The 10915-nt window shown below is 38.2% G+C and overlaps 1 protein-coding gene across 2 annotated transcripts in view; it reads left to right on the top strand.

The window, feature by feature from the left end:
• Positions 1–2586: 2586 nt before the first annotated feature.
• The window catches only part of ZFHX4 (zinc finger homeobox 4), a 140688-nt gene continuing 132359 nt past the window's right edge, over positions 2587–10915 (top strand). The window contains exon 1 of one of the 2 annotated variants that reach the window (XM_075270394.1): positions 2587–3057. The gene's annotated coding sequence lies outside the window, so the exon portion shown is untranslated. Of the gene's footprint in view, positions 3058–4732; positions 4978–10915 lie in introns of those variants that run through there. The other variant, XM_075270396.1, reaches the window with a different exon arrangement.

Below are 10915 nucleotides of genomic sequence, written 5' to 3'. Positions count from 1 at the left end.
AGCAAAAATACGAAGAGGTGTTGAGTCTACTGAGAAGCAGCTTTAACTCATACTGCTGCTAGAACAGCGCCTGAGACAATAATGCTCACAGAATAATGAATGAACTTGATGAACTTAGGAAATTGAGGAAGGAAGAAGATGAGGGGGGGTAGGGGGATTGGGACAGTAGGGACATGTAGAAGCATGGATACTAGGCAATTTTTGGAGTGAAGAGTCATAAAAACAGAAATAATGAAAAGAGATAAAAAGAAAAAGAGTGAGAAATCAAAGTAAAAGAAGATATAAATAATAACCATGACAGAGGTTAATAAAACAAACCTGAATGGATCTGCCTAACGCTGCCTGCCTCCTTGCTTCGTCCCTTGCTTGCTTTCATCCATCCTTCCCTCCCCTCCTTTCTCCTCTCCCGGGTTGCTGCTGCCTCCTCTCTGTCCTTTCTCTTGCACTCTTCGTATCGTCCCCTTCACATCTGCCAACCTGGCTCTCTCTCTCCGCTTTAACCTTCTTCGATTTTTCCTAGATCCCTGGCCATCCCTGATTTTCTTCTAACTGAACTTCCCGCAGTATCTTTTTTTTTTTTTTTTCCCCAGAGCTACTATTTTTAGGAAGAGAGAGAGAGAGGGAGAGGGCAGAGAATAAAAGGGTTAGGAGGGGCAGTAAACATTCACAGGGGAAAGAATGAAAATGGGAACTCACCTCTTCACATTCCCTGCCTTCTCTTTTGTCCATTTAGCTGTAATTCAGTAACACTCAAACCATACTTACAAAGATATAAAGAAATCCACAACAGTAAGGAGGACAGGACTGATCTATCCTTTGTATATCCGCAGTGTGTAGAAAAGTTGCAAAAATTGTAAGAAAAATATAAATATGAGAAAAAATGCATTTGTGCTTTGGCGTTATCTTTTACTCTTAGTGGTGCTAGAGTAATTGTATCTTTATTTTAAAATAACCATATATATATACATATATATAAAATTCTATACGGACATACATACATATTTATTTCGAGAATTAGAATATATATCCACTTGCACACGCTCACACACCTATTTGGTGCCTGCATTATATATGCACACCCATCTTGTATTGCTGTGTAATTGTTGCGTGTAGGTGTGTGTAAAGATAATAAAGAGAAATCTAGAGTCCACTTGAGATTTTCACAGAAATATACTTGGGAAGATTAGGAGCGATTTTACAGCTATGCAGTACAGGTTCGGCTCTCGTCTTCTTGGCTAATAAGGTACATATTTGGTCTGGTAGAACCATCACGCGGAATCTGCTTTTCTTAATGCTCATAGAATTTTTCCTAAAAATCTTACCCTATTACCTTTCTGCTGTTAATAAGTAGAATTCCGCACCCTTTAGCATGGCAAGTGTTTTCAATTTGCAAACTTAGAGTCTTTCGAGTGTTATCACTTAAAGGTATTGCCAAAATCGTCTTCTAGTAAAGCGTTTGTATTGCTGACCCGCGGTTCGCCATAATTCTCATCTGTGCCTTGTATGATTTTTTTATTCCTCTGAAATAGCCCGGGAGCTTTAATGGTGCTAACCCTTTCCGTTGGCATTTGGCAGACTTGGTACTTAAGGCCTAAGACAAGTTTTTGACGTGTAGCCCAGGAATCCTGGACTTAAAAGGCACATCAGTTCCAACATGAGGTTATGGTTCACCTGCTTAGGCTTTTGACATTGTAAACATCCTTTGCTCTCAACTTGTATTTACTTTTGCTATGTGGGACTCCTGTTCTTATAAGAGTGTGATTAAGCAAAATATCTCTGTATGTGTAATTTACACCCCATGTAGTGTATGTCTTTGACTTTGCATGCTAAATCTGGCTATATGTATCTCTATAGGTAGCTATAGTATGCTATAGTATTTTAGAGTATCGATCCTGACCACGCTTCATTCAAAAATACATATACTAAATGTATAGAAAATGTCCTTCACGGCAAATTTTTTCCTTCAGCGCAAAAAAATGCTCCGGGGATTGTCCGATACTAAAGACGTACGGAATGACAGTGAAATTACGGCAGTCCATATCACTCGTATCACACTATAGAACGATATTCCGGCTGTGGCATATCATAAGAGATAAAATTTTCAAAATGAATTTTTTTGCAAGTTAAGTCTAAATTAGGAAAAAATTGTCCAAAAAATCATTAGAAGTTTTAAATGATGGTTGAGATCTGGTTTGGATTTTGTAATTTGATTTTCTTGCTATTTTTCGACTCTGGGTACCTATAAAATAAGCGGTGTAGAAATGCTCCTACCTTAAAATGCCTCGCAAGGTATAAATATAAGAGATGATTCTTTTTTATTTATTTTTTTATTCTTCTGGTATGTGATTATCTTTGTGATTCTGTTCATTCTCCCAAGCCCTATAGTTTGTATACATGTGTGTGTTAGTAATTAAGTCTTCAGCCAGGAGTGGATGGTCTGCTCTGTGATCCTGCTTCTGATTATTGTTGTGGTTTCTGCAGCCCCAGCGAGCGGCTCTAAGTCCGGGCTGCACGTCATTTGCAATCTGGAGACTGTTGATCACCTCACTAATTACACCTCCCCCTCTCTCCTCTCCTCTCTCTCTCTTTCTCGCTCGCTCTCTCTCATTCCCAGAGTGCATATCAGGAACAGACACACAAAGACATGCGCACTCAACTTAATCAGCCATTTTTTTAAACAGGGCTAAAACGATAATAATTAGCAGAATAAAGACATTCATTTCCTTTCCTCCTTTTCCCAAGCCCTTCACAAGCAAACAGCGAGGCAGCGGATGGCACATGCTTTCACACCCAGCGGACCCAGAACAACAAGCAGAGCCCCCTCTCCGCTCTGTTCCTCGTATCTGCACTCCTGCAAAAAGTTCCAGGATTATTCCTTTTTTGTATGATTGTTCTTTTTTTATTCTGATTTTTTTTTTTTTTTTTTTTTGTTCGCCTCTTGATGAACATTTATCCTTTTATTGGATGGGATCAGCTGTTGTGAATAAGCTGAAGAGAGACACACACACACGGTCTATATAAGAAGAACGAGTGAAAACTGCGAGGGGGAAATGGAAAGTAAGTTTTTTTCTTTAACTTTTATTGAGCAGTTTGTGTTAAATTTAGGTCGGGTATTGATTATCTTTCCAGGCTGATCTTGCACAATCTTTGATATTTCGCTCTCTCTCCCACTCTCTCTCTCTCTCTCTGCTTGCTCGCTCAGAGGCTCACTTTGTTTCTCTCACATACACACACATACACACACACACATTCCCCATCTGCACAGATCCCGGCTAACTCCCCCTTCCTTCCCTTCCTTTTCTTTCCTCCGAACTGACATACCAGGGAGCAGTCCGCACTCATTGCTGCTGGGTGTCCGTTCTCTTTTCTTTTTATTTTCTCTTTTTCTCCCCTCCGGTTTTACTCCGTTGCAACTTGGATTAGACATCTCAACGCAGGGAAGGGAAAAAAAAATCTGTCAGACAGCAAGAAGCCTGGCTGTCAAAAAAAAAAAGTGCCCCACATCTCTCAGCCAGGGATGTCTGGAAGCTGTGTTTCCCCTGTAAAGATAAATAAAAATTCTGAAGCGTGATTTTCCACTCTACCTTTGCCTCCCAGTTTGAGCAATGATCTGCATTTATTTCAGGCATTTTAAGGCTGCAGGTATGTGTTTTGCTCGTAGGGATACAGAAGTGCTCCTACTAATATGGGTAGCAATAGAAAAGTTGTTATGGCTGAATAGCACACTTCCCTTCTCGTCCCCTTTGTCATCCTTCCTTTACGACGCTGCAAAGCTTTTATTTTCATTATTTTTTTACCGTAGAGTATGCAGATCTGCTTTCTCCTTTATGTTAGTGGTACGGTCTGCTAGCTTTAGATGACCTTGCTGGGGGTGGCCGGCAAAGAATGGCCGTGGGGGATGGTTTTTAGACTGTCTCCTGGAGCTTCCTTGTCCTGTGCTGGCTGTGTGCTTCAGGGGCAAGCATAACTCATCCCTCCACTCCCAGCCAACAGCCACACTGACTCTGTGCACACAATGAAGCTGACATACAAGTCACAGCCTTCGCACAAAAGCAGAAGAAAATAAAAAATATTCCACAAGTTCTCGTAACCGAAACATCATTTATCCCTATGGCACCTTACGTACAAGACCCCATCCTAAAAAAAACCAACAGCGCTCCACATTAAGGTTCCTAATGCCACTAGATTTCCATTATCTACTCCTTTATTTTTACCCGCTTGGTATTCTTTCTCCAATTTCAGTCTACCTTAATCTGATTGTGAAGCCAGGCTTGCAGTCAGATGGAAGTTGGTAGTGTAGCAGACAAGCTTATTGTGTTACCTGCGAGTTGTGCTGGGGGTTTATCTGCTTCTGCCGAGACAAGAGCAGTAAGGCAGGCAAGAGCAGGCTCCTTCAGTCCTTTTAACCCTTGTGGCTCTTTCAGAGTTTTCTCCATATTTCTTTGAAATGAACAGGATAAATGATCAGGCTCACCCAAGGAAAAAAAAAAAAATTAAAAAATACAGTAACAAAAGGGAGGGGGGGCTTGATGAGAGTAAAACAAAGCCAACTTCATGCTGAAGATGGTGGCTAATATTTATCCAAACAGGCTGCTGTGACGGAAGTCTGGTCATCCCGTTGTCTGACAGTTGCATTTCCTCTGCTCCATTCCATTTTCCTTTTTTTTTTTTTTTTTTTTTTTTATTAACCCTTCTCCCTTTTTAATGAAGGCTCATGTAGATGGCAAGGCAAAGAAGGTTATGCATTTTTTCCTCTTCTCATGGATTTTCACTGGCTTGGTCCTTGTGAGCAATCACTTCTTGAGAGCCCAGAAAATGTAATATTTGTGGTATTGTGGAAGCAGAGGCAGTGAAATATGCAGCCCAGCCTGTGGGGCTGCTGCTTAGATTGAGGTAGAGACTTGGCTGCGATTGGGACACGACAGTGACATGGGCATCGATCGCTTCCATTGAGAGCAATGCAAAAACACAGCCTGGGTATGTAACACTCTCAATGCCATCAGCACTTGTTCTACTTTCTGTTTACAGATGATTCTGACAGGAACCTATTGGGCTTTGGGTCAGCTTTTTCCCATTGTAAGAGGCATTCTTTGCAGAGTATAGAAAGAACTGTTACTTGCAAAGCTTTACCAGACAAGATATGTAAAATTTGGGCTTCATTTTAATTTTTTTTCATACCTAGACTATAGCTGGAGGGTCATGGTAGATGATGGAAACCCAATAGATGCAATAAAAACAATCATAACCATGCATAATATAAAAAAATATTGATATATTTTTTATTTTCTATAGGATTGTTGTTTGACTCCTATATAAGCTTAGGTATCCAAGAGGACAAGACAACAGCTTGAGCACTTAGGCTAAGGACAATGATATCTCGAAAGATGATTTGTTTTATCCTTGCATATTCTTAGACCTAGGAAACTGGCCTAAAGGCTGCATATTTGAGCATGTTAGAAGCTGGGTGCTTTGCATTGTTTCCACATTACACAGATGCTAATAGTCTAGCCTTGTTGACAATAATAAACATATGCCACGAAGAAAACAGGCAAAAGTCACAAAAATGTAGAAGATGAAATCTGTGCCCAAGAAACAAAGAGAGGTCAGGTGGACCATCTGTAAGGCAGACGTAGTACCTGCTGTTGCCTTATGCAGGGTCCCTGGTTCATTATGCCTTTAAATTGCAGTTATCAATTAGACATTGCTCAAAATCGAGGAGACCTCAGCTGACAGTGAGTCCAATATCTTCTTTACATCTTGCACAATTAGGTGGCTTGGTAGAAGATGCAGATGCTGTAGCAGCAACTTTAGCATATGGATGTTGTGAAATCACATTAATATAGCAGAATTTACTGCTTCAATCCACGAGCCTAAATTTACACAATGAAATTTGATTATCTCTAATAACAATATTAGATCCTGCACTGGATGGATGAGAATTGAGGTGGTTTTGTTGATTGCAAGGGTTTAATGTTGCATTTCAGAATCTTATGTGGTTTAGACTCCCTTCCATTAACAGGAAAACCCCTGAGGTTTTACAATTATTTCTTAAAGATAATACATTTAAGATTGCATTGGTAGGCTGAAGAAATGTCATAAAGGCAAGAAGGGAAGCCCTTAATAACTCTTGAGATTCAGACATGTTCAGCAGTTAAATTGGCTCTGACTTCACCAAGGGTCGACAATGTGTCATTTCCATGAAGCCAAATTGCCCTCTGCCTATATGATATTAATGTGCAAATCAATATTTCAGGGATTAAATTTCCCTTCTTCATTTTTTATGGTTTCTACCTCAATAAGTCTCAAGTCTATTAGAAGAGGTTGGATGATTTAAAATCTTACGCTGCGGAACGACTTGTTGTAGCCTTGTTGCCGAGATTTGGGAATTTGATCAGGAAAATAAAGAACCCTATCGATGAGGAGCAGAAGCGGCGTCACAGGCATCCCGTACAGTAAGGACTGACTTGATATTGGAAATGTAATACACTTGCTTACATACTATAGCTTCGCTTTGTGGCTTTAAAAATATTGTGTTAATCGCCTATTGATTTATTCCTAAATCAATGCAAGCGCCCTCACCAGCCCGGTTGTCTTCAGCAGTCATGGCTGGTCTGCTTAATTTTATTAAACAGTACTAAACATGCCTGCACCCGGCTTCAAGAATATGGAGGCCCTGGGTTTTCTGCTAAGGATTAAAGCAGCAAGGAGGTTAGATAATCATATCTTGAATGGACTGATCGATTTGCCACTAGTGACAGGCCGAAGCATTAAACCAGCAGTAGTAAGCCATGTTTACAATGCATTCTTGTCATTTTCTAGTGATGGGCCTATATCACAATCCAAACCGAGCTTGTGTTCTCCCAATTTACGACATTTTTTCTCGACGACAGTGACTTTTTTTTCTAATTCTTCTAATTCAAAAATTCTCTCGACTGGAAAATTCAAAAATATTTTTAAAAAATAAAAAAATCCAGCCTAGGCCTATAGCCTATCACTTGCTGTGGTTTTATAGTCTTTAACCAGCTGGACGAAGTTCCGCACAGCTGCATGAATTTCATATGTGATAGAACATTTTTTCCATTCAGTGTGAAATGTTCCTTCCGAAAACCGTCCTGCAGACTCGCTTAATTTAGTCTGCTAAAAGAAATGCCCATGAAAAAGGACAAAAGGAGCTTTAATCTCAACAAGCTGTTTGTTTTTATTAAAGATTCCTGTCTATTTCGCTTCGAAATGTAGTGTTTGTTCAGGAGATGAATCTGAGGTGTGACATTAGAATAATATAGGAATTTATTTTCTCTTCTTCTTCTGCCTGAGCTCTTCTAGATCATTTTCTGAGCCACTTTCTATGCATGTCAAAACACTCCGTTAATCTATTCTTATTTACAATTAATCTCAATAAAATTAATCTTAACTCAGCTTTATTCGGTGGCTTAAAATATCTAATTATATTCAATTAACTGCTGTCATAGTAATTAACATTGCTTAATTGCCTCTGCATATATTTAGGCTAAGATCATTAGTTACTGCTTGCTCTTTTTTGCTGCATTTTCCTTGTTTTCTTGGATATATCTTTGAATTAGGATTTATTGTGTTGTTGTTGTGGTGTAAGGTCATGGCCTAGACAGACATATGGAGATTTACTGTATTGTTGTTGTTGTTGTTTAGGCGTTTTTATACAGTCTTATATGTATCTGTGTATACGTGAGTGTGTACATTGTGCGTGCAGAGGACGTTCAATGTGTTGCTAGAAATATGAGAGGCCAGGTTGAGCTCAATGTTTACAGAAGAAGAGCCTTTTCTGAGTCTGCCTTGGGGCTGCACCCAAAGGCAGAGCTCCTTGCTCCAGACCATTCAGAGGGTTAAGGATTTGGCCCAGGTTCAAAGCCAAAAAAACGTTGAGGGAAGGTGCTTGTGAATATGTACAAGTTTCATGTAATTAGTGCTTAATTATATTAACATATGCAAATTGTCAACTTTGGAGGCTTGTTGAGCTGCCAAGGATCAGTCAAGCACAAATGCTGCATTGTCCTGCCATAATAATGGATTTCGAGTTGGATTGTGGAGACATAACTAGCTATCTAATTTAACTCATACCATGGTAAAATTTCATTAGTAGTCATGGAGACTGGTTTAATTGTGCTGACTAATGTTCTAGGGTTGCAGAAGAAAATGTTGTTTGCCTAATCCACCTCACAATGACACTTGTTTGTACATGTTTCCCTTGTGAGGGAATTTGCATATGCAAATAAATAGTTGCTCTGCTCTATTTGTCATGGCTGTTCATTACCCATGAAGAGGACATTGTTACAAGGCTGTTACCGAGTCTTCCAAGATAGGATAGTGTCAACCAGTCCAGCCACATTCTTTCATAATTTGTCTCTGATTAATAGACCCGAATGAGGCTTATTCTGCTCGGGCCCCTGCAAAGGGAAGGTCAGTCCTGTGATTGAAAAGACTTCCCTCAGCAGCTGAAGAAGTGGCGTTTTTTTTTTTTTTTTTTGTATTTTTTTTTATCCTCCAGCATTGGCTAGCACATTCATATTCAAGAAAAAAAAAATCATGCTCTCACTAATACCTTACCTAGTAATCTGCAGCTTCCTCCTGCAAAAAAAAAAAAAAATAGAAAAAAATTCTGCTATCAGAATATTAATCCTGTTTTTGACAGCAAGGTAAACTGATATAATTACTTTTCTGTTGAAGGAATGGTGGTTTATACAAGTGTGAAAGCATCGGAAAAGGATTAGCATTTTTTTGCATAATGAAAAGCTCGGCTGAATAGGGCACTGAATGGTTGAATGAATGACCAAGATGAAAGCAAGATGAAAATGCAAGGCCTTCTTTTCTTTCTTCTGCTGCTTAGCTCTCTCTAAAGTTATATTTGTCCAAGACATTGGAATACAAGTAGAAGCTCAGATTTCAGCAACTTTATAGATGTCCTTAGTTTTCACCATCACGTGAAGCGATACATGTGATACAAATCTGTCGAAGAATGGAAAATACAGGTCTGTGTGTATTGCTGGTAGTTGTGCAACATGACCACACAGTCGTAGCCCAGGCAGCCAACACTGGATTGATTATTGATTGTATGCTATCTATTCACACAGGGATCAATGCTTTGTCAGCCTTAAATATGTCTCACATGGTAGTTATTATGTTCAATGGATAGATCTATATATGCTAATATCTATGTATGGAAATACATAATATCATACTATCTATCTATCTATCTATCTATCTATCTCCTATCTATCTATCTATCTATCTATCTATCTATCTATCTATCTATCTATCTATCATCTATCTGTCTGTCTCTGTACCTGTTTTGATAAATAGATAGGCAGATAGATAGATACATGTACATGCTAGTAATTCATATCTATTTACTTATCACATATATATGTATCTATCTCATCTATTGAAGTATTTATTACCTATAGGTCTTCATATCTAATCAATATCTATCTATCTATCTATCTATCTATCTATCTATCATCTATCTATCATTCCTTAACTCATTAATCAATATATGTATTTCCATTCTACTGTATATGTATGTAGCTACATATGTATTTCTTTATTTTATCTACTTGTATATTCAAATGTCCTTACTCAATTACTGTATATCCACTGACCTCCTATGTTATCTATCTATTGGATTATCTATCTATAGGATTCATATATATATATATATATATATATATATATATATATTCATGTTATTTATCAATAGTTATCTATCTATCCTCTGTTTATCTGTCATCTAATTAAGTCATTGATCAATATATGCATATCTCTTTATCAATACTAATCTATAATCTATCTACCTGTCTACCTGTGGGTCAATTTATAAGTTGTCTATCTCTCTGCTTATGTTTCTTATTTATATATTGTCTATCTATTTACCTACTACCTATCTATCTATCTATCTATCTATCTATCTATCTATCTATCTACCTATCTGTTTATCTGCCTATCTATATCTGGGTTGATTTATATGTTGTCTCTTTTTTTTAATCTATCTATCTATCTATCTATCTATCTATCTATCTATCTATCTATCTATCTATCTATCTATCTATCATTCCATCTACCAGTCTGTATATGTGTTTCTTTAAAAGTTGTCTATCTATCTATCTATCTATCTATCTATCTATCTATCTATGTAATAAACTACAAAGTTCATCTATGTTAACCATTTGCTAACCACATAGGTTGTTGCTTTTGTGTTGTGTTGTGCTCCCTTGGTCTACATGGAAAGCTTTCACTCTTTACCCCTCCAGTGCTGATGTGTCTCATGTTCCCCTTCTGTGTTAGGAAGCTGATTTGCATTTGGATGGGGTTTTGCTATTTTTCTTAGTAAGTTGTGCTGTAGCTGGCTAGCTGTTGACAGTGTGATCAGTGCTCTAATTATGTGCTCTCAACAGTAATTAGAGCAGTTAAAATACCCCAAGTGTCGAGACACTTTGCAAGGTGGGAACTGCTCCTTTTTGCACATCTGTAAATGAAATACAGTGGGGATAATTATTTATCTGTATGTACATTAAGCTCCATCTTTCTTAGTGTCAGGTCACCATAATTATCAATTTAGTGCCACCAAAGACAAGTGTTGGCAGATTCTGCCAGATGCTGACCTGATTTGTTTATTGCTAACTCCCAGAAGTTGCCTAACACATGCTGTCAGTTCACTGGGGATTTGGAGTCTGGTGCGTGTTGAAAAAAAAGAGAGAGAGGAAAAAAAAAAAAGTTGTCGCTGCTTTTTTTTAAGAGCTTTTTAACATTTGTTGCATTTTTGTGTGTTTTTGTTTTATATATCGTAGATCCCACTTGGTACACTGGCTGCCAAAAGTCAAGAGCGTGTTGTTACTATACTTTGTGGTTTATCAGTCTGCGTTCTGAGTGTAATGTATTCTATAGA

Source organism: Leptodactylus fuscus, chromosome 4 (genome assembly GCF_031893055.1).
Source record: "Leptodactylus fuscus isolate aLepFus1 chromosome 4, aLepFus1.hap2, whole genome shotgun sequence".
Taxonomy (NCBI): Eukaryota; Metazoa; Chordata; class Amphibia; order Anura; family Leptodactylidae; genus Leptodactylus; species Leptodactylus fuscus.
The sequence above is the reverse complement of the archived record's forward strand: the minus strand, read 5'-3'. Positions and strand labels throughout refer to the sequence as shown.